This window comes from Schistocerca nitens, chromosome 8, assembly GCF_023898315.1.
Source record: "Schistocerca nitens isolate TAMUIC-IGC-003100 chromosome 8, iqSchNite1.1, whole genome shotgun sequence".
NCBI classification, from domain to species: Eukaryota; Metazoa; Arthropoda; class Insecta; order Orthoptera; family Acrididae; genus Schistocerca; species Schistocerca nitens.
Window position 1 is genome coordinate 404,950,620 of NC_064621.1, and position 23,217 is coordinate 404,973,836.

Sequence of the window (23,217 nt, forward strand, 5' to 3'; positions counted from 1 at the left end):
ATTACGTACTGATTATATACGTTGAACGAATTACATACTAGACCATGGCTGCCTAGGCCATACCAAGAATTAATGAAATATGCCGGGTGTCAAAAATGTTGCGACACACTTCGAGTGGTTGTAGAGGGTGTCTTCACGAACAAATCAAGGAAAGCATCTCGTGTCCGGAAATGTCATCCAACTATGCTGTAGAACGTTGGAGTTGCAGGCAACGGCACCTGCCATTAGGCTACACCATCGGCAGCAAATAAGATTTTGTACGCTGAGAAGGACTGTAGAACGTCTTGCAATGTTGTTATTCAGAAATCGCAATTTATTGCCACTATTGCCAATGCAGAAGACGCAGCTAGCTGCTTGGCAGACAGGCCTCGTCTCCTATGAATGCAGTCCACTGTTGCCTGTGTGGATGACGGTTTCGAACACAGATTTCGACCCACTGTTTATTTTCCACGTGTAACACTATAAGAGCTTCTTTTTTCTTCGGTATACAGAAGAAGAATAAACTGCAGATGGAAATCGTGTCCGAAACCGTCATTCACCAAGGCAACAAGCGTCATTTTCACAAGAGACGAGGCATGTCAATGCAGCAGCTAGATCCATCTCCTCCACTGGCGATCGTGGCAATCTGTCGCGATCACTAAACAGCAAATATATTATGCGATTTTCCGTACACGGTCTGTCAGCGTACAGAGTCACATTTCCTACCGAAGGAGTTGCCTACTAGGAAGCGCCAGCGACTAGAACCTCGGAGCTCTGTAACGACGTTAGATGACGTTTCCGAGACGGATTCCTATCTCGAATTGTTCCTCATGACACCCTCTACAGCCCCTCGAAGTTTGTCGCAACATTTCTGGGATGGCCTGTGTACGTGTGTAGATAGTAATTACTGAAATGACGTCATAGGGACAGGCGTCATAGGGACAGGTCACAAGGGTCAGTACACAAGGCTATGGAGTGCGAGGGTAGCCCAGCAACAGCTACATCAATCACAGTTTGCAAGATGACAATTTATTTGTGCAAGCTTAACCAGTGAGTGCATAGATACAATTAACCAAATTTGTTCCTGTATTAGATACTCGAATGAAATGCTGATTACCCAGTAAACAGTTTATCATTAAGAAAACTACATCACAACACTCAGTACAGCAGACATTTCTAAGAATTTTAAAAAATTTAAAGTTTAAGAAAATATGCACCTAGCTCTTACTAATCTATCTTCAAAACTATTTAAATGGAATTTCCAGTTTTAGAAGAATGTGCACCTGGCGCTCACTAAACCATCTCTCAATAAGAATTTATTTTTAGAACAATTTGAATAATATTGGCAATTTAGAAAAACACATGTCTGGCGCTTACCAAACTCTGTTAACAACCTTCCAATGCAATTAAGAATGATGCGCCACCTGGCTTCCTAAGTCTTTAACTGACAACAAAATGCTTAAGAGCAAAACACGAACCAACGCTTAACAAATGATTAACAGTCCGAAGCAAACTTCGAACTTAAATGTTAACAGCCATCAGCATAAAGTCTGATATGCTTGCAGAACTAATACATGTGCAGTAAAGTTACTATCGTTTACGGTTCTGGCCTCAAAGTGTCAGCTGACCGACATGAGATAGCCTGGCGTTTTCTAACAGCTGCGCGTCGGTCGGTCGGTCGGTCAGTCGCTTGGAGAGCGGCGCCTGACCCGTGGCCGAACAGGGCAGCGGAAACGTGTTCTAAAGCCCTCATATGTTATCTGGAGAGATGACACAGGCCCATGGATGGACTGAACTACAACAGACAAAAATTCTAAATCAACAAATTGTTAAACACAAAGTTGAACAATTACAGATGGAGTACAACTAACTCCACTTAACTAAAGTTAGAGTGACATTGCTGATGGTCCGCTAAACAGGGTCTGCACACATTCGCAACGGCCTTGAATCTAAGCTACAGGAAACTGGGAACTCAACCACAAGTCAGACAAAGTTGAACAATTACAGATGGAGTACAACTAACTCCACTTAACTAAAGTTAGAGTGACATTGCTGATGGTCCGCTAAACAGGGTCTGCACACATTCGCAACGGCCTTGAATCTAAGCTACAGGAAACTGGGAACTCAACCACAAGTCAGACAAAGTTGAACAATTACAGATGGAGTACAACTAACTCCACTTAACTAAAGTTAGAGTGACATTGCTGATGGTCCGCTAAACAGGGTCTGCACACATTCGCAACGGCCTTGAATCTAAGCTACAGGAAACTGGGAACTCAACCACAAGTCAGAGAATTAATATTGCTCGCGGAACGTCAGTAATAGCCACCAAATTCAAGGGAGAATATTAGACTTATGACGTCACAGCAATCTGTCTAACAGCCACGGCTATATAACATGTTGCCCATCACATATTACTCTGCTTCGGAACACTGGCTGTCTTAAGTGGCGCCTTATTAAGACTCGAGAAATGGTAGAATTCTTGTTAATAAGGTACATTATAACCTCAAAGTGGCGCAGGACGGTGTCCTTTAGATGTAAACATGCACTTATCAGAGGAAACGTCTCACCATATTCAGAAAATGGAATTGGCTGCATGGGTTGTGGAGAAGTCCTGGATGGAGAGCAGCGCTTGCAGGTTGTTGCTCATCCCAGTGGTGATATCGAAGTCCAAACACCAGACACGCCGATACGAAGCCAGCAACCCCACCGACTAGAGCACGGTCCCTCTCCTCGGCCCCCCACACGCCCCTCCCCGCAGCCACTTCAAGTTCCTAACTGCCTCTCCTTTTCGCCGCGGGGTACCTCCTCTGTGTCCCGCGGCTTCACTCACTGCCGGCGTTCCACTCTATCCCTCTCTTTGACCTTCCTCATACCACCAGCCAGCCAATTCCGCTTGCAAGAATCGCGAACCAGCCCATTAGCGACATATCGAATCGAGCGCCACGGTTCAGTTACAAGAAGAGTGAAGCAAAATACACTGCAGGATTAGTTTGGATACTGTACGGACAGTGCTCTGGAACACAGAAACTAAGAATTAATTGGCTTTTGAAGAGAATGAAAATATTTACTACTTCTGTTTACTATGTTAGAATGAGATCACACTATGTATTGGAGGATTAGCTTATTTTTGTTCAGAGAAGAAATGTGATGTACTTGTCTGAGTTAACTCTTCACAGTGCGAACAGTCCACTGTGATACTTGCAGCACTAAGTAATAAGCTGCTAGCTTATAATTATAGATGCTTTCTTAAATTTTTTGGCACCAGTAAGAGCACAGCTAAGCACAAGAAGGAAGTGGTTTGATTTCCAACGTTTTGTATACTTTAATATGTCTTATTATTACAAGGTAGCATCAAGAAGTTGACTTAGTGTCAGTACTATTCAGAGTCATATAAATTCGGAATGCTTTGAATGCGTACAGTTTTCCTAGCTCCTCGTGACTTATAAGTATGTGTACTGTTCAGCTTTGGGCGTAAGTTCCCTGAGCTTTCAATTCGCTTTTGCGAGCTCCACATATGGATTTGCTGTAACACACTATTCAAAGACTGAATTTTGTCCTGACAATAGACAGTCTTGTCCTAGTCTGCAAAACGTAATTTTTAGGCAGTTCCGGAGACCAGAATTGTGACAGGAAAGATGTTTACTGATAGTAAGCCTATTTCTGTTGTAAAATATGGACATGCTGCCTAGAAAGGGATGTACCCATTTCTATTGCAAACGTATTACCTAATTATATTCTACAAAGACTGCTTGAAATTCATAGAGCAGACACAAAGGCATAGACTGTGTCCACAGAGTCTTTTGCAGTGGCGTGCTTCAATAAAATCTCTTGAATGAAATCCTCCAGCTTTCGTTAGCTGTCTCGGCCATCGTCATAAGGAGTTGATATCACTGACTGTAGGGGCTGCCACGGTATTCTGCTTATGTAGATGTTACTGCAGAGCCTTTCCAAAGCGGGCAAGGTGCAGTTATTACCCTTGTAATCGTGCAGAATTCAGAAATCAGCGTTCTCTGGGTTTGTACTCCATCAACACCACGCCCCACTAAAACTTTCATGGAACATAGCTGTCTTCTTCGCTTATGGTGGGAGCTTCTATCCCTATCCAATCAATTATTTAAGAGAGCAATTCGAGTGCGGCCTCTAGCAATCAGTCACTATATGCATTATCAAACGGAAGACTCTGTAAGTAACAGCAAAAATCGCATCAAAACCATACTGAGTTGATATATCATTGTACAGATCTTCTTACACTAGTTACCGGTGGCGGAAGAGGCCACAAATTTTCACGTAATAGAATTATTAGATTTGTAGCTAAAATGCTCTGAAGGTACCATTATTAGTCATATCTAGTATTTTATGCTCTTCTACCATTTCATAACGGTTAAGTAATTTCTAAGCCACTTTACATAGTTATTAATTGTAAGTGGCGGTTAGACTGGCATAACAAGCCTTATATTTACAACTACATTGTATACTGTTAAATGTGTGTAGGCTGTAGGCACATACGATCATCTATATTTTTATATATACTTCAAAGAAATTGTTATGGACTGTAAAACAACAAATATTAAGCACTACTGCAATAAGCTTTGTGTTTGAACTGAAGTTCGCAACTTATGTTACTTGGTTTGAACTTTCTGTCGCCAGAATATCGTGCATATTTTATAATGTCCAGTATCATATGTCCCAATAAAATAAGTCATATGTGTAGTATTTCAGTAAGATCTAGTTTGTGCTACATTTCGTCTCAACCGCCATAGCTGAAATATTCGCTCTACTTTAAATAAGAGTCGCAGATGAGCTAAATGCGCTGACCAGCCACAGACACCTTGTTGATAACTGTAGTAACTCTATATCTTCACAAAAACGTCACAAGTAGTACATTTGTTAGTGTACTTACCATGAACCACAGTTCTGAAAGAACAATAGAAATCATATAAATAATACTAGAATGGAAATATCAGTTACCATTGCTTGGTACGGTTCAGAAAGGACTAACCTGAGCAGATATAAAAATGTTAGAAAATTTTCCCGGAGCTCGTAAGATTGGAGCAGATAAACTGTAAATTTTACAATAAATGCCAATAATTATTACAAAAGATACGTAACCGGTCTCAATTCTGTAATGTTCACAGACACACATTACACTGATGTACAGATGCGTTGTTCTTGTACGCATGGAAACGTGTTGATAAAAATGGTTCAAATGTCACTAGGCACTATGAGACTTAAGATCTGAGGTCATCTGTCCCCTAAACTTAGAACTACTTAACCTAACTAACCTAAGGACATCACACACATCAGTGACCTAGGCAGGATTCTAACCTACGACCGTAGCAGCAGCGCGGTTCCGGACTGAAGCGCCTAGAACCGCTCATCCACAGCGGACGACTAAACATGTTGACAACATAATGAAAATTGAAAGTAGAGCTAATCATACTATGAACAATATAACTGCGACACGACACCATGAGTATGTTGCATAAAGAACGTCAAATTGACATTTTCTTTGCGTATTACTTTGCACCCCCACCCCTTCTTCTTCATCAGTCTTATGGCTTGTTTAATGCGGCCCTTCACACATTCCCCTCTTGTCCCAACCCGTTCATTTCAAAATAGATCTTGAACGCTATATCTTCAATTATAAATTATTTGTTGGATGTATTCTAATCTCTGACTTCCTCTATAGTTTTTTCCCTCTAGATATCTCTCTATCTATCTATCTATCTATCTATATTACCACTGCGTTATTACGTGATTTTGTAACACATGTCCTATCATTCTCTCCCTCCTTCTGTTTTCCATGTGTTGTATTCTTCACCGATACTGCACAGGTGTCCTCATCTCTTATCTTATAAATGCTGTTGATTTTTTTACATTTGTCTGTAGCACCAAACCTCAAACGCTTCGTTTCTCTTCTGTTCTAGTTCCACATAGTCCACGAATCATAAACATACAATGGTGTGCTCCACGCGTACATTCTTGAAACTTTCTACCTCAAATTAATACGGCCGATATTTGACACTTGCAGAGTTATTTTCTAGATATGTCCTCTTTTTCTGTGTTAGTCTGCTTCATACATCCTTCTTGCTTCACCCTGTAGTATTACTTCGCTACCAAGACAGCAGAACTCCACATATTTCTTTACCAAGTGGTAACGACGTCACCACCGAATTCTATCATCCCTTCACCCTGAATTTCAAAACTACTCTTAAAAATGTCTTTTATTTCCATCATTGCTCCCTCGATCTGTAGATTGAAAAAATGGGGGGGAGAAAGAATGCATCCCTGCCTTACACCCTTTGCAATAGAAGCGCTTCCTCCTTGGTCTTCCAGTCTTGAGGGTCCCTCTTGGTTTTTGTACATGCTGTACATTACCCGTCTTCCCATACAGCTAACTTTAATTTTTCTCAGGATTTCGAATATCTCAGGCAGCAGCCGCCAACCAAGAAACAGCATCAACAGGTAAGTAACCGATTTTGTGAATTTTACGAGTTCCTAACCAGGAGCAAATTATATAGTTTCGACTGTGGGCTTTGGTGGTTTACATTTTGAATTTCTGCTTGTTAATTTAATATTTTAGACACAGTCTTTGAGTTTTCATTTGTGTCGGAAAATAACAGATTTTGTGACAATTTTATAAGTTCCTAACCAGGATCGAATTATTTTCTCTCAACCGTACGCTTAGTTTCTGAATGTCTGCCTCATAATCTAATTTATCAGACACAGTACTTGCGTCTGTGTCAATGTATACAGTAGAAGTTCGCAGTGTTCTCGATAATCGTTTGTTTGTCTTTCTTACGTATTTTTCCACAGTCTTTAGAATGGACAGAGACTGTGATTACTGTGTGCAGATGCGAGCTGAGTTGGTGATACTTTGGTCTCATCTCCAGGCTGTGTTGGGTTCGGTTAGGCGCAGTGTATGGGCACCACTGTTGAAGGACGGCTTTGGGGGTCCAACCGACGTAAAGTATGACCCAAGAGTCCGCCGATCGTCCACATCGTTGGCCAGTCCAGTTACTGCTCGCATTGAAATTGACCCCACACACGTGGTCGAATGGGAGGTAGCCTTGCGGCGTGGGAGCCTGCGAAAGACTTCACTGCGTATCAAACGTAAAGCCTCCGCGGTTAGTGTGACAAACAGGTTCCAGATCTTGTCTACTGTCCGTCAGCTTGATGCAGTCGCTTGTGCTGTTTCAGAGGAAATCTCTCAGCCTGCAAGATCCAGTAATAGGCGCATTTCGGGCCCCTTAGCGACATGGCTGCCAAGGAGGGGAAGAAGCCCAGTGTGCACGCTATGTGCATACCGGGTGGAGTTATTCCAGATGTGGAGCGGGTCCTTCTGGATGCCGTGAAGAGCACAGTATGCAGCCATCTGCAGGTGGGAACTCACGACGGTTCCAAAGTGTGTAACATTTCGAATCGGAAGAGATTCTCCCTGGTTTGTAGGGTTCAAATGGCTCTAAACACTATGGGACTTAACATCTGAGGTCATCAGTCCCCTACACTTAGAACTACTTCAACCTAACTGACCTAAGGATGTCAGACACACCCATGCCCGAAGCGGTATACGAACCTTCGACCGTAGCAGCCACAACCGCTCGACCACAGCCGCCGGCACTGGTGTGAAGCGGCTACTTGAAGATGTGAAAACTGCTCTTCGTGCTTGCGAGGTGAAGACAGAGCTCATCATTTGCAGGATAGTAGACAGAACCAATTGAAAACCTGTGTTACAGAGCCGAGTGGAGTCCCAGACGGTTCTGCGACCGTGTAGATTGCAGATTCCTCGACTTGCGTGTTCCACTATGTAGGTCAGTAGTTCATTACACGCACGAGATATCCACATGGGTAGCGCGGGCTGTGTAGCGTGGATTGGGCAATTTATTATGTTACAGGATCCCAGGGAAACACGAAAGGGGTTCAGTTTCAAAGCGTAAAGGTCGAAGACAGGAAGAACGTAGATCCAGGAACCATAGGTATAACAGTTGTAAACTATCGTAGCTCTGCTGGGAAAGCACCAGAGCACCAAGAGCGAATGGAAGGCACCGATGTTCAAATCGTTGTAGTCACTGAAAGCTGGCTAACGCAGGAGATAAATACAACGGATATCTTTGCGTAGGACCTAACGGTGTTCAGAAAAGATAGGCTAAACACAGTTGGTGATGGCCTGCTTTTGTTGCTAGAAGTAGTTTATCTTGTAGCGAAATTGAACTAGGTTGTTCCTGTAAATTAGTATGGTAGAAGTAGTTCTTGGTGATCGGAATAAAATAATAATTCGATCCTTTTACCGGCCTCCCATGTCAGATGATACAATTTCAGTACGGAACCGCGCTGCTGCTACGGTCGCAGGTTCGAATCCTACCTCTGGCATGGATGTGTGTGGTGCCCTTAGGTTAGTTAGGTTTAATTAGTTCTAAGTTCTAGGGGACTGATGACCTCAGATGTTACGTCCCATAGTTCTCAGAACCATTTGAACCATTTTGATACAATTTCTGAAAGGTTCAAGGAAAACTTGAGACATATTTCAAACATGCACCCGATTTAGACAATTAGAGCTGGTGATGACTTTAATTTACCCGCGATATGTTAGCGAAAATTCACTCTTAAATCCGGATGTAAGCGTAAAACATCATCCGAAGTTGTGCTAAACACGTTCTCCGAAAATTATTTCGAGCAATTAGTTCATGCTCCAACTCAAGTAGTAAGCGTTTGTGAAAACATCTCCTTGCAGCACGTAATTCTGAGGTTATAATGATCATCAAAATGGACACAGGGATAAGTGATCACAGAGTTGTCGTAGCGAGACTGAATACCGTATCTCCAAAATACACCAAAAATAAACGAAAGATATATCTATTTAAAAAAGAAGACAAAAATTCGCTTGACGCCTATCTGGCAGACAGTCTCCATTCTTTCCAAATTAACAATGTAAGTGCAGACAAAATGTGGCTTCCATTCAAAGAAACAGTATCGACAGCAACTGAGGGATTTATACCAAATAAATTAACAAAAGACGCAGTTCACCTCTCCCCCCCCCCCCCAATTATATACAAAACGGGTCAGAACACTATAGCAGAAACAACGAAAAAAACATGCCAAATTTAAATCAATGACAAATCACTAAGGTTGTCGATCTTTTCAGAAGCTCGAAACTTAGGGCGGTGTTCACTGCTAGATGATTATAATAGTTTATACAACGAAACTTTGTCTGGAAACCTTGCAGAAAATCCAAAGAGATTCCAGTCCTATGTAAAATGGTAGCGGCAAGATACAATCACTGCCTTCTCTGCGCGAAAGTAATGGAAACACAATGAGTGACAGTGCTGATGAAGCAGAGTTACTAATCGCAGCCTTACGAAATTCCTTCACCAAAGAAGACGAAGTAAATATTCCAGAATTCGAATCAAGAACAGCTGCCAACATGAATAACTTATACGTAGATATGCTCGGAGCACTGAAGCAAGTTAAATCACTTAACAATCATTTAGAACAGCTGTCTCGACGAAAGCTCCATTCCTAAATACTGGAAATTTGCGCAGGTGACACAAGTGTTCCACACAGGCAATATGAATAATCCATTAAATTAGAGACGCAGCAGGATTTTGGAACGTATACGAACGTATATTGTGTTGAACATTATGAGTTACCCCGAAGAGAACGATATATTAACACATACTCACCACGTATTTAGAAAACATCGTACTTGTGAAACAACCATCTTTTTACTCACACGAAGTGTGACAAGGAATACCAAATTGATTTTTCATTTACAGATATCCAAAAGGCTTTGGACACCGTATCTCACAAGCGGCTTGTAATCAAATTGCTTGTTTATGGAATATCGTTTATATTAAATGACGGGATTCGTGGTTTCCTGTCAGAGAGGTCACATTTCGTCGGAACTGAAGGAAAGTCATCGAGGGCAACGTAAGTGCTTTCCGGAGTTCCCCAAGGAAGTGTTATTGCTCCACCGTTGCTCCTTATCTATATAAACGATTTGAGAGACAATCTGAACAGCCGTCTTAGGTTTTTTGCAGATGAAACTGTCGTTTTACCTGGGAAAATAATCTTAAGATCAGAGCAAGTTGGAAAACGATAGTGTAAAAACTGGCGGTTGCCCACAAATAACGAAACGTTTGCGGTCATCCACGGGAGCGCTAAAAGTAACCCATTAAACTTCGGTTACACGATAAATCAATCAAATCTAAAAGCCATAATTTCAACTACATACCGAGGAATTACAACCATGAACAACTTAAATTGGAAAGGACACACATAAAGCGTTGTGAGGAAGACGAACCAAAGACTGCGTTTTAGTGGTAGAACACTTAGAACATGCAACAATTGCTAAAGAGATAGCTTGCACTACCCTTGTCCGTCCTGTTTTGGAGTACTGCTGCGTGGTGTGGGATCCTTATCAGGTACGATTAACGGAGTTCATTGAGAAAGTTCAACAAAGAGCAGCACGCTTTGTATTAACGAGAAATAGGAGAGGGAGTGTCATGGACATGACATTAGATTTGGGGTGAACATCATTACAACAAAGGCGTTTCTCGTTGCCGCGGGATCTTCTCACGAGATCTCAATCACCAACTTTCTCCTCCGAATCCGAAAGTATTTGGTCGTCGCCGACCTACATAGAGAGAAACGGTCATCATCATAAAATAAGGGAATTCTGAGCTCACACGGAAGGATATAATGGCTCTGAGCACTATGGGACTTAACATCTGAGGTAATGTCCCCTAGAACTTGGAACTACTTAAACCTAACTAACCTAAGGACATCACACACACCGAGGCCCGAGGCAGTATTCGAACCTGCAACCGTAGCGGTCGCGCAGTTCCAGACTGTAGCGCCTAGAACCGCTCGGCCACATCGGCCGGCCGGAAGGATATAGGTGTTCGTTATCTCCAGGCGCTGTTCAAGAGTAGAATAATACAGAGCAGAATAATGCCTCTGTCAGGCACTTAAGTGTGATTTGCAGTGTAGCTATAGGGTAGATCTTGTACCATTTTTCATGTCGACAAATACACCTCGCTGGTCCCTTTACCTTTCCATGTATGTGTGCGTCCTATGGGACTAAACTGCTGAGGTCATAGGTCCCTAGACTTACACACGACTAAAACTAACTTAAACTAACTTATGCTAAGAATAAAGCACACACCCATGCCCGAGGGGGGACTCGAACCTCCGGTGGGAGCGGCCGTGTAGTCCGTGATATGACGCCTCAATCAGCGAGGCCACTGCTCCTGGCTTACCTTTCCCAATGTCAAAGTGATCATCATGTAACACATCCTCAATTTTCCATTCTTGTCAGCAACTTGGATGCATGACCTGTTAAGCTACTTGTGCGATAGTTCTGCCCTAACCGTTTTTGAAATTTTGTGGATAACACTTGTCCGAAATTCGGATGGGATGTCGCAAGTTCATAGATTCTAACCACCAGTCTGAATAGTCCATTGATTGCTGGTTCCCGCATTGATTTTAGAAACTGCGATGGAATGTAACCTACTACTTCTGATTTATTTGATCTGTCTCTAAATTCTGACTCTAATTCTGGATATCCCGTGTCTGTCATAAAGACCCTTGCTTGTCATCCTGTCACATCATCAGACAAGTCATCTCCCTCATAGAGGTCTTTGATTTACTCCTTCCACCTCCACATTTATCACTGGACTTCTCTTTGCACTCTTAATATTGCTATATTTGCCTTTACCTTCGTCGACATTTGTTTTTACTTTTATACGAGTACATGGTAAGTCAATCCTTACGATCATCATTTGTTTTTCCATTTATTTACATTTTTCCTGTAGCAATTTCTCCTTGGCCTCCTGAACTTCCTACTTATTTCATTCCTCAGTGATTTATATTGTTTGATTCCATTCTTTACCTGAATATTTTTGTAGTTCACTTTCTCAGCGATCAGTCGAATTGTTTCTTCTGTTACCCAATTGTCAGCTGAAGTATTTCTTCTGTTATCTAACGGTTGTGCGCATTACCTTTCTAGTACTTACGATTGTCGTCCTTACATCAGTTACTGCTCCTCTTAGAGATGCCCACACCTCATCAACTAAACTGGCTTCTGTGGTATTACTTATCTCAATATCTACATCGTTAACGAATTTGAATCGCGTATCGTTATTCCTCTGTACTTCAGTATTACACTTCCGTCCACACTTGTTCTTCCATACGTTTCCCTTGAACTTCAGCGTACTCTTCGTCATTATTATATTCTGATCCGAGTCTATACCTCCTCAAAAGTACGCCTTACAAGCCAGTATCTGATTTCGGAATCTGTCCCTCACCATGACGTAATCCACCTGGAATATTTCCATGTCTCCAGGTCTTTTCCAAATATACCGTTTACTCTTCTGATTCCTGAACACAGTATCCACTATTACTAGCCAAATTTTGTTGCATAACTCGGTTAATCTTTCTTCTCTCTCATTCTTGCTACTAAGCGCATTTCTTCCCCTAATCATTTCTTCCAAACCTTCCCACTGTAATGCATTCTAATTCTCCACGGTGATCGGATTTTCATCTCCCTTTATATTTTGAAGTACCCATTCAGTACCCTCACAAACTGTCCCTATCTCTTCACTCCTCTTTGCGATGTCGGGAAATTATGAATTATAGCAGTCCCAGTTCTGATGAAAACAATCTCTTCACTGAATTGCTCACTGAAGCTTAATCTTTGCGAAACTTCGGTTATGCTGTTTGCTTTTTTATTTTCCCATATATTTTTCTAACGCAACGTTTTATTACTAAATCAGCGTAATAACTTTAAGAACGAGAATTTTAAGAAACAAATATGCAGACTGTTACCTCAGTAATAAAAAATCCTTGTCTTCTTTTCATTTCACTTCACTGACCCCTCCCCCTATATCTAGATAAAGACTTAGAATTCACTTTTTTAAGTTTTCTAGTTTTTCTACCACGTTCAAACTTTTGATGTTCCATGTCCGACTTGTAGAACGTCATCATTTCGTTATTTCGTTGGTTATTCAATCTTTTTCTCATGGTCACCTCCCCCTGACAGTCCCCTCCCAGAGATACGAATAGGGGACTAGTCTCGTGTCTGTTGCCTACGGAGAAATCACCACTATATTTTTTCAATTTCCGGCTACACTTCTTGAGGATACACATCATGTGTCTTTAATGCAATTATGTGCATTGCCTTCTACATCATCAAGCTTTTGGTTGTTCGTCCACCTTTTAAAGACAGTTTTGTCACATCGAGCACTAGAAAATGCCCTGCACCACTGTCCGTTCCTCCTTCTTCTTTGACAAGGACGTAGGAAAAATTATGGTCACTGAGTAGGCTGGAAATCCTTGGACGCTATTGCTAATGATATTCATTCCGATTCTAAACATTTGGTAGGTTCGAACTCGGGACCCAGGACATAAATTTCACTAGTCAAGGACGCTAGGCTTAGATCATGGGCCTACTATCACTTGAATATGCAAATGATTAGCATATCATTGCACCCGGAAAAGAAGGCAAGAGAAACTTTGCTAAATTCTTCATGTGAAAGAAGATTATACAAAGGATTTCTTGCTCGGTAATCGTATTGGACGAATTGTTTGTGACTACACCGTGTTGTGACTCGTGTAAGAAGGAGAAACGTCCACAAAAACGTGTCAAAATTAGGTAGCGGCATTACCATTGCGTGTCGGACTGCGTTTCGCCAGCCACTGGGTTTGCAGCTCACGTTGATCGGGATCCCACTGCTGTCATTTGAAAACGTAGTCGATGAATTCGAGAGGGCGATCTCTTCGCCATGGCCGGCCACTGTGGCCGAGCGATTCTAGGCGCTTCAGTCTGAAACCGCGCGACCGCTACGGTCGCTGGTTCGAATCCTGCCTCGGGCACGGATGTGTGTGATGTCCTTAGGTTGGTTAGATTTAAGTAGTTCCAAGTTCTAGGAGACTGATGACCTCAGAAGTCCCATAGTGCTCAGAGCCATTTGAACCATTTTGAACCATCTCCTGACAAATGACTTCTTATGAACCATGCATGCTCACCCGACCGTGCAGGTGCAGGACGGTTTAGAAAATGGGTCCCTTTACAGCAAGACAAGAGTCAAGAGGAACCTCGAGCGCGCAGGAGTGTCAGCATGGCAACAGTTGATATGACTTCACTTGAGATGACAGCAGCGAAAACTGGTGATTGAGCTGTGGTTGTCTCAGTGACAATACTGGACACTGGAGTGTCACCCGGCATCACAGTGGAATCTTGTACAGGCTCCGAGACCGAACGCTGGCAGATTTCAATCGTCATCCGCATATGGAACGAGCACCTGACCTGACGTGATGCTTTTACTTGACCTTTGGTACAAAGAGTGATCAGATTTGGACACAATTGCTAGTAATTTGGGCAGCAGCCGTTACATTTGCGACGCACTACAGTCTGTGGTTGCGCTATCTTCCACATCACTGCGACGATATCTTTTACCAAAATAACACAAAATCGCATGTTTGATGCATGTACTGTCTTGACCTCCCTCGATACAAGGAGTTTTCGGCACACCACCAGTCACTGCTCACTACGAACGATGAAGCAGCATGAAATGAAGTATCCATATCTATCATCAAAGCTCAGTTCTGCTCAGTATAACAGGTGCGGTATGAAAAGATCGATTTGACAACATTGTAAATATCACGTACCGTTAGGAATCAGAAAACGAGAGTGGTGCCGAGTGGACAAAAATCCTCTGCCATTGACCCTGACGTCGTCGTGCCATAGAGGCGTTTTACAACGACAACAGCTACGTGGCTGCGCAGTGTGTATTTCGTACTCATCACAGTCTTGCACCTCATGCCCCAGACCCGAAGGCATATGCTATTAAAGTATGGGTGCAGGAACTTTGAGGAAACGGGTAATACGATGCGAAAGACTGGTGGAAGTGCAAAATGCACCTGCACGGCAGAGAATGTTTGCAAGAGTGGAAGTAACCTTCAGCCAAAGCCCCACGCATTGCACACGCAAACATGCGCTGCAGTCTGGCATTTCGTTTGGCGGTGTAGAGCGAATTACACTATCACCCATGCAAAATTCAGATACTGCCAATTTTGAATGCGAATGACCTCCTGAAGACACTACGCTTTTACCGAGAATTGTCGAAACTCATGAACGACAACCCAGGTGTCTGCGACAGTCAGATCATGGGCGATGAGACAGATTTTTATGCGTGAGGCATTATTAACTTTACGTAATAGCCACGTGACAGACAAGAAATGTTTCAGGAGCCGCCACTTCACAATCAAAAAATGGGGTAGTGTGGTGTGGCTTATCATCGTTTGGAATAATAGGGCCTTAATTTTTTTTAAGACAATCGCGGTAATGCTATTACTATGAATACAGAATATGTTCACTTGTTGGCCATTTCTTAGCGTGACAGCTTGCCGATCGTCCTTTAACCGTAAACACATTCTTCCAGTGAGACGGGACCACATTCATTCCTCGCCGCATTCCATTAACGCGCTACAGAACATCTATCCTGCTCTTCCCATCTCCAAGATTGGGGACATTTCCTGGCTTCCAAGATTCTCTGCCATTTCACCGCGTGGTTCTTCATTTTTGAGACGTATGAAATCTCAGATATTCCTGTGTAGCTCACCACACACCATCCAGAAATTGAAAGATAAAATTTGGGAGAAAATTAATCGAATTAGGTGCCAGTCATGCAAGATGTGATGTCTAACTTACGTAAAAGACCTGAAATGAGTGTGGGAGAAGATAGAAGCCATCTACGTAACTTCAATTCAAAGTGATGGGCATTTTAAATTGCAAGCATAATAAATTCTTGTTATCTTTCACATCCCTGTGAACAAATTTCTATCCTTGGTGGAGAATTCAAAATCGCCCGTTTCACCGACACATCTGCTACATCAAAAGCCTTTGGAAACCATCTTTATTTATGACGACTCAGCTACCACCTGCGGCTTCTCTGATACGATGTGTCACCATCCACGGCTTGTCGGACAGATGTGATAAATTTCCACCAAGACGGATGCAGCCTGTTCGTAACACATCCATCCAGTGTCTGACTGTGCACAAAGGAGGCATCCTTGTCTGAGCACTCCACTGTTTATCGTTTTGTGGCACTGAAAGCCTTCTTAACTTCTGTGTCTCGGAGACACTCCACTGGTACTGCCAAAGGACGATATTCTTAAGAACGCATTCTACAAGACTTGTAAGCTGTGTTGGTTTTAGTTCACTAAAGCAATGGTCTCCAAGCACGGGGGCCCGGGTTCGATGACCGACGGGGTCAGAGATTTTCACCTGCCCTGAGATGACTGGGTGTCGTTTTGTTGTCTTCATCATCATCATTAATCCCCATTACGGTCGGAGGAAGGCAACGGCAAACCACCCCCGTTAGGACCTTGCCTAGTACGGCTGTGCCGTATGCAGAAATGCGGGTCTCCTGCATCGTTCCACTCCGCTCTGTCAAGAAGCATGGGACTTTATTTCCAGAGCAATGGTAAGTAACAACCACGAACTAATTTCAGTTCTTCGCAAAGCTTAAGAAGATACAGACATCCAAAAGTCGTTCGTTAAACTGTACGTGCTCCATTAGGCCGAAATCGTAATTTGATTCCTTCGATTAGCACGAATGTAATGAAAACATACGCTGTAAATCCATTTTCAAACAGTTTCTCTATTTTGTTTCGATAAAATTATCTGTCCATTTTAACTAACACGTAAAATTCTCAACAGTCTGCATTTAACCTCACACACTTCTTAGTTCCCTGCAACATTCACCTCTAGTACTTTAGTTATCTCGCTAATTTTACTGCGCAGTTGTAGGATATTTTCCTATATTTCCGCAGCATATTCATCAATTTCTAATCAAATTTTATTCAGAAGCATTTTGCGTTCCTTGGCATTGGCGCTTAGACGAAATGCGCTTTATGTAGACTTCCCAAGCTGCTTTTCTCTAAAATATCTTGCGGTTATAGGGTTCTTCTTCCTGCGATTTACTTGCATAACGCTTTTGAAGTGCTAGCTGAGTAGTCGAAATAAAATGGGATAATGTGAAACATTCATTTCGGCAGACTATCCGAAAACATCACATTTAAGACAATATTATCGTTGTAATTTTTCATCGTAATAACACCTGTAATGTTTTTAAGGGTTTCAGACGTGACTTGTCTGTCTCAATACTTCATCCGCAACTTCACGATTTCACTTCAGCTTTCCATACAGACATACATTAAATATTCAATAAACGGATGTCTAGTCTCCGATTGGCTGTTTTCTCCTTGTATTCCTTTCCCGTAGCCTCAGCAGCAAATTTTTACCTACGGTATTTAATTTCAAAAATTCAAATAGTATTTGGAAATCAACACATCAACAGCAGCGATATACTTCACATCCCGAAACTGCTAAGATTCTCTCAAAGTGGAATGTAATAGACTGGTCCATATTAAGAAGGCAGGCCATAACATTACATTGTTTGACGTCCCTTGCTCATCGCCATCAGATACAGCTGAGTGCAATCCAGACAGATGTCAGCCTGACGTCTGTATACAATAGGCTGTCAGTTAGGATGTGGCAGGGAGAGGAATGGCGCGTTCGATTCCATTACTGCAGTTGATGGATGATCATGCCAGTCACGTCGTATGGAACGCTCCTGAGTACCAAAACTCACTGGTTATCTGTGTACTGTAAGGACCATATAGCCAGAACATATTACAGTTATACAGATGACAGTCGGAAGTCGTTGTAACTCTTGTTAAATTCTGTCCGAGAAAAGTCACTGGATCGCAAACTTTGACATGTAATCGTAAATAAGTCATTATCGTTATTTTCCGGATAAGATAAACGTGTATTTTTCAGTATCGTAGAACACAAAAAAAAATTGTTGCATTATAGGTTTAGTCCACATTCACTCAAAATTGTTGAATTTTCAAGTGTGGGTAAGAAAAACTATTTTATTCTGCGGTTATTTGTCAGAACGAGCTTCGACAGTACTCTAGTTTTTATTACATTTTCCATGTAGATAGGAATTTCTCATCCAGATAATAAAAAAATAGAATCTGATTGTTGCAACTGAGCGTTTGTTTCTTATTTCCAAACATGATGTGAAACAAAAATAAACGCTTAGTTGTAAAAGGTGGATAATATTCATTCGTATCTACACTATGAACATAAGTTAAATAACTGAGGAAGAATGGCTGTAAATATTTGACGCGTTACGTTATAGTTTCATTCTTTTCCATTTGCCTTTAAGTAGGGTTGGTGGGGCTAAAGCCCCGCAGCATTCAGTTTTTTCTAACATTGTGTTCAATAAAGGGCTAATTTTTCCACAATCTCAAACTGAACCCATAGGTTTAGTTGTTACCTATAGCCCATCCAAATTCCAGCTCTGATTATTAATTACGGAGAAATTTACGATTTATCTCAAAAAAAATTGCGAGGTTATACCTCAAAAATGGGGTAACGCCCCGCAGAGCCGATCTTTGTCCCATTTGAGATAAAGAGGGTTAAAAATGGGTGACTGAATAATAAAAACACTTGAAATAGCCCTTTGTAATATAGCTGTTTTGTAGCCAAGTTACCCAACACAATATTTAATTGAAATGCCTCGTATTTCAACACAAAATTACTAAAAATTACTTGCACATTTTTAATGCGTTCTTCTCCACAAAAGGAGGGTTGGCAGGGTGAGTTGGCAGAGCTCAGTTACTGAGGCTAAGCTGCCTAGGTACCTTCATGTACGTTACAGTGACAAAAAACGCTGCAAAACTGAAATAGTGGTAGGGTAGATGGGTATAAATCCCACTGTGGCGTAAAAACCCGCACGACATTTTTGAATTGACTGCCATAAATTCAGAGGTGACTGCCACTTGGCAGGTTTCTCTTCACGTCCCCTGATTCTTCCTTGTAGTGTCAGGCTCCCGTCGTTTTCTTCAGACGTTTCTCCGCCGGATAGTAGGCGCAAATCTATAGCTGAGCTACTGTCATCATGTGAGAAGCCTGAATCTGAAGAATAATCAAGTTTGATCTATTTTCATTTTTTTCCAGTTTTGGCTTTGATGTAATGAAATCTAGCTTACGTCGTTTTATTCCTTTTACTAGCACTTTTCTTTTTTGGCACTTCTGTCCATTTTAGAAGCAAGCTTTTATTTAATTATGCATTCTAGTTCCATTCATTCTTTTTTGGGTGTCTGCTATAGAAGATCTGATTTAAATGCTTCGCCAGAATGTTTCCCGTAAATATTTGTTATAGACAGCGAAATTACGTCTTCAGGTGAGATAATATCACGCAGTGTGTGTTGGATGTCATCTTTTGCGGGGATTATAATTTGAAGAATTATCGTCACATTGTTCGACCTGCGGAATTTACCCCAAAACAACTGCAGAGATTTGCCCCATTGGCCCTTTTCTGCCAAGTGCGTCGTTGTTTATTTTGGGGACCAGTTGGAACAGTTATTTCTATGCGAAAGTGAAGTTTAAGTGGAGCAGTTCACAGTGTAATTCGTTAATATTCTTATTTTCAATTCCTACTTTATACAGTGTTCAAACAAAATATCGGAAATGTTACATCTAAGTAATAAAAACAGATTTACCTCATTTTCTCGCCACTGGAGTGACCTGCGGAGGAGGACTTTCATAGAACGATGAATTACAATAAGACAAACCTGCGACCTGTTGGTCAGCTCCTGAATCTATGGCGGTCAATTCAAAAATTCTGTGCGTATTTTTACCCCTAGCGGGATTTACACCCACCTACCCCAACATTATTTCAGTACTACAGCCTGTTCTGTCACTATACTGTATGTGGAGGTTGGATGTAACTAGGTGAACTGATAGTAAAAGGGTCAAGAAGGTACTTTTATGGATGCTGTCCTATAAATAAGAACCGAGACGTCGATCTAATGGAAAGTAGGCAGACGGCCCTAGATAACCTGGGTACGTAGAGTTGAAAACCGTAGTCCATTTGTGATTTCCTAATGGCTGAAGATGAATTTGAAAGTTTACCAGAACCATCCTGCACGCTGTGATATTAAGTCATCATTTCTCATTTGTAGGTAGCCAACTGAACGTGGTAGGGAAGATGAAGAGGTGGAGAAGTATTTGTGCATACTGAACGGGTAGTTCAATACGTAAAAAGACAGAGTAAGCTAATAATCATGGGCTACTGGAACATGGTAATAGCAGAAGGAGTTCTAGAATAGATTTCAGCTAATAATAGCGCACACATTGTTCAAAAATCATAAGAGGAGAAGGTATATTTGTGAAAGGCAAGATCTCATTGTTTAGATTGAAACGGTATGGAGCTGGGTTGATGAGTGGTAAGGTGCTGAAACAAATAAACTGATGCGTTTTCAAATAGTTTAGTTAACGATTAGATCAAGTATCAAGAACACAAAGTAGTCTTATCTCCTTTACTGTTCCTGGCGGACACGTTAGGAAAGTAATGTACAACCAATTAACTTTTCCGCTCCCAAAAAAACACAGAATAATGAGGGTGCAAGCAATATGTATAACAGTTGAAGTTGTTGGGCGTCTTTAAAGGCAACACAATAAAGAAAACTAGTACCTGACCAAGTGCCTTCACGACGACCAATGTGTCTGAGTACAGTTTTAAAGTAGTTACAATTAGTGCATTGCATTAATCGGAATTCGAGATAAAAAAATAAAAAATGAATATGTTGGAAATAATCGTGAGAAGAGTCACATTAAATTACCAAAATAAACAACATCCGACTTTTAACTATTCGTCTCAGATGGTCAAATATATTTGGAATGAGATACCCAAGCCAAGAAAGCAGCTCCTCAACGGAAACCTTTAAGAAACAGGGCCCTCAACTTGGCTTTGTTTTACGGTTTTAAATTAATTTCATTAGCAAATCCCATAAAGAGTACGAGACTGTCTGAAACACAGCAAAATCCTTTAAACTTTCAAGTACTACTTCGACAAGCAGACAGAATTAAACGTGAATTTAAAGCACTCAAAGTGGATCAGATATCTTTGTCTTAAGACAATAAAACAAAACTAAGAGTAAACAAAGAGAAATCACCAAAGGGCTACCAGCATGAGAGACTGCAAGCATCAAAATATAAATAACAGTTAACGTCGTAATGGCACATAACAAGTCGGAAAGGAAGAAATACTAACGTGAACAGCACTTCTGCTAGTGACACCGGTCTCACGCCCTTTAATGAATAATACAAACATAAATAAAATAGATTGTATACTGAAACCCTTCAAGCAATGACTCAAGCTGGAAGAAGTGACTGGTTTACAACGTTATGGGAACGAGGCAAGGAAGTACGATGACACAACTGTTATTTATAATGGTGATGATTGGAATTTTGATAGTGAAAATAGAAGCTCACAAAGGAAAGAAAAAGATTTGCCGATGATATTATGATGTGGGGAACCTACAGTAAGGATTTATACAAAAACAACTTACGGAATGAAATGTAATCTGGGGAAAAGCAAGACTATGCTGGTAACCAGAGCAGGCAGTAAAGACAAGGAAAAAATTAATACTAAAGGACAGGATACCGAAATAATGGATAATTTTAGATATCTAGGAAGTGCGGTAATGAAGAATAGAAGAATGGAGGCAGAAGTTAACAAAAGGATAAACCAGAACTATGAATTTTTACCAGTGTGTTAGGAGCTAAGTCCGGAGATGGGAAATGCTTTTAACGTGTAAGGAAGTGCTGTATAAGACGTACTTTACGCCCATTCTGACATACGCTTCTGAGACATGGACAATGACGAGAGTAGAGAGTAGAATTCAAATCAGTGAAATGAGATTCCTAAAAAGTACAATAGACTGCTGTAAAGTAACGCCTTCGAATTTTTGATGTAACAACTCTTAAATCTTTTTAAATGAAACAGTCGTTATTGACATTCTACATCATTAGTCATCATATCTTCATATCTATTTTTTGATATGATCACCACCACGACGAACACATTTGCCCCAGCGAGAGACCATTTTGTTGACACAGTCACTGTAGAATGTTTGACTTTGTTGATCGAGTCACAACTCTGCTTGCAAGGGTTCATTCCTATCAAAGTGAAGCCCTCGATGGTGTTCTTTAAGTTTTTGAAACAGATGAAAATCGGATGGTACCAAGTCGGGACTGTAACACTGTATGGAGGATGGTCGATGACAGCGAACCCAAGGTGTCGGATTGTTGCAGATATCGGAGCGCTCGTGTGTGGTTTGGCAGAGAGGATGCTCCATGTCTGAACGAACTCTTTGAATTCGAAACTCAAGGTAGTTACGCTACACAGCGCCATTTTAATACGCTACAAACGCAGCCCACAAGCAGTCGAGTGCTGCAAGAATCTAGACATAAATAACAAAGATGTAGAATGTTAATAACATCTGTTTTATTTAAAAATGGCTAAGAGCGTTTCTTAAAATATTCAGAGTCATTACTTTTCGTTGCGACCCTGTATGTTAGGGAAAACAACGAAACACAGAGTGAGGAATGAGGCTGTTAGGAAATAAACTGGAGTAGAAACGCTGATTTAAAAAAAATGAGATGAACAAGCTATAATGGTTTGGACTTGTAAAGAGAATCGAAGATTTAATAATGGTGGGTGGAGGCCAAGTTTGAGAGCAAAAATGCAAGATGTATTGACTCAATAAAGACCGGCATAAGAACATTTAATATGGACTGGAACAAAACAGAGATAAAAGGAAAATGGTGAAAATATAGGTAAAAGTGGAGAAGTACCATAGATGTCCCAACTCTGCCTGATACTGCATAAAAGATAAACGACGATGACATGCGGACAGTGTCCGTTCGGAAGCCTACTGCACATACAATGACAAGCCAACCTTCTTCCAAATGAGAGCCAAAACCTCGAAAGACTTTAACAAGAATTAACACATTTGCTGATTACAAAAATAGACCATAACCAATCCGCCCACACAGGTCGGTATCCCACAATACTGTAGCGCCGTGTGTCTCAAAAACCAAGACGGTGTAACCTTACGGAAGAACATAGGATTTATAATATTCCTCTCTCTGGTTCCCGATCGCTGTAAAACAGATGCACACCGTAGTGTCCACTATGTTTCTGGATGAACTAAAAAACCCCAAAAGCCCCCTTGTCCCCCAGGCAAGGCAGTGTATTCAGGAATTCGGACTCTAACCCGCGACTCGACACTGACCAAACTCCAAGCAAACAGCCACTTCCAACAGTTATCCCGCTCAGTTAACGGTCAAGACGTTAGCCTTGAGACTCCAAGCAG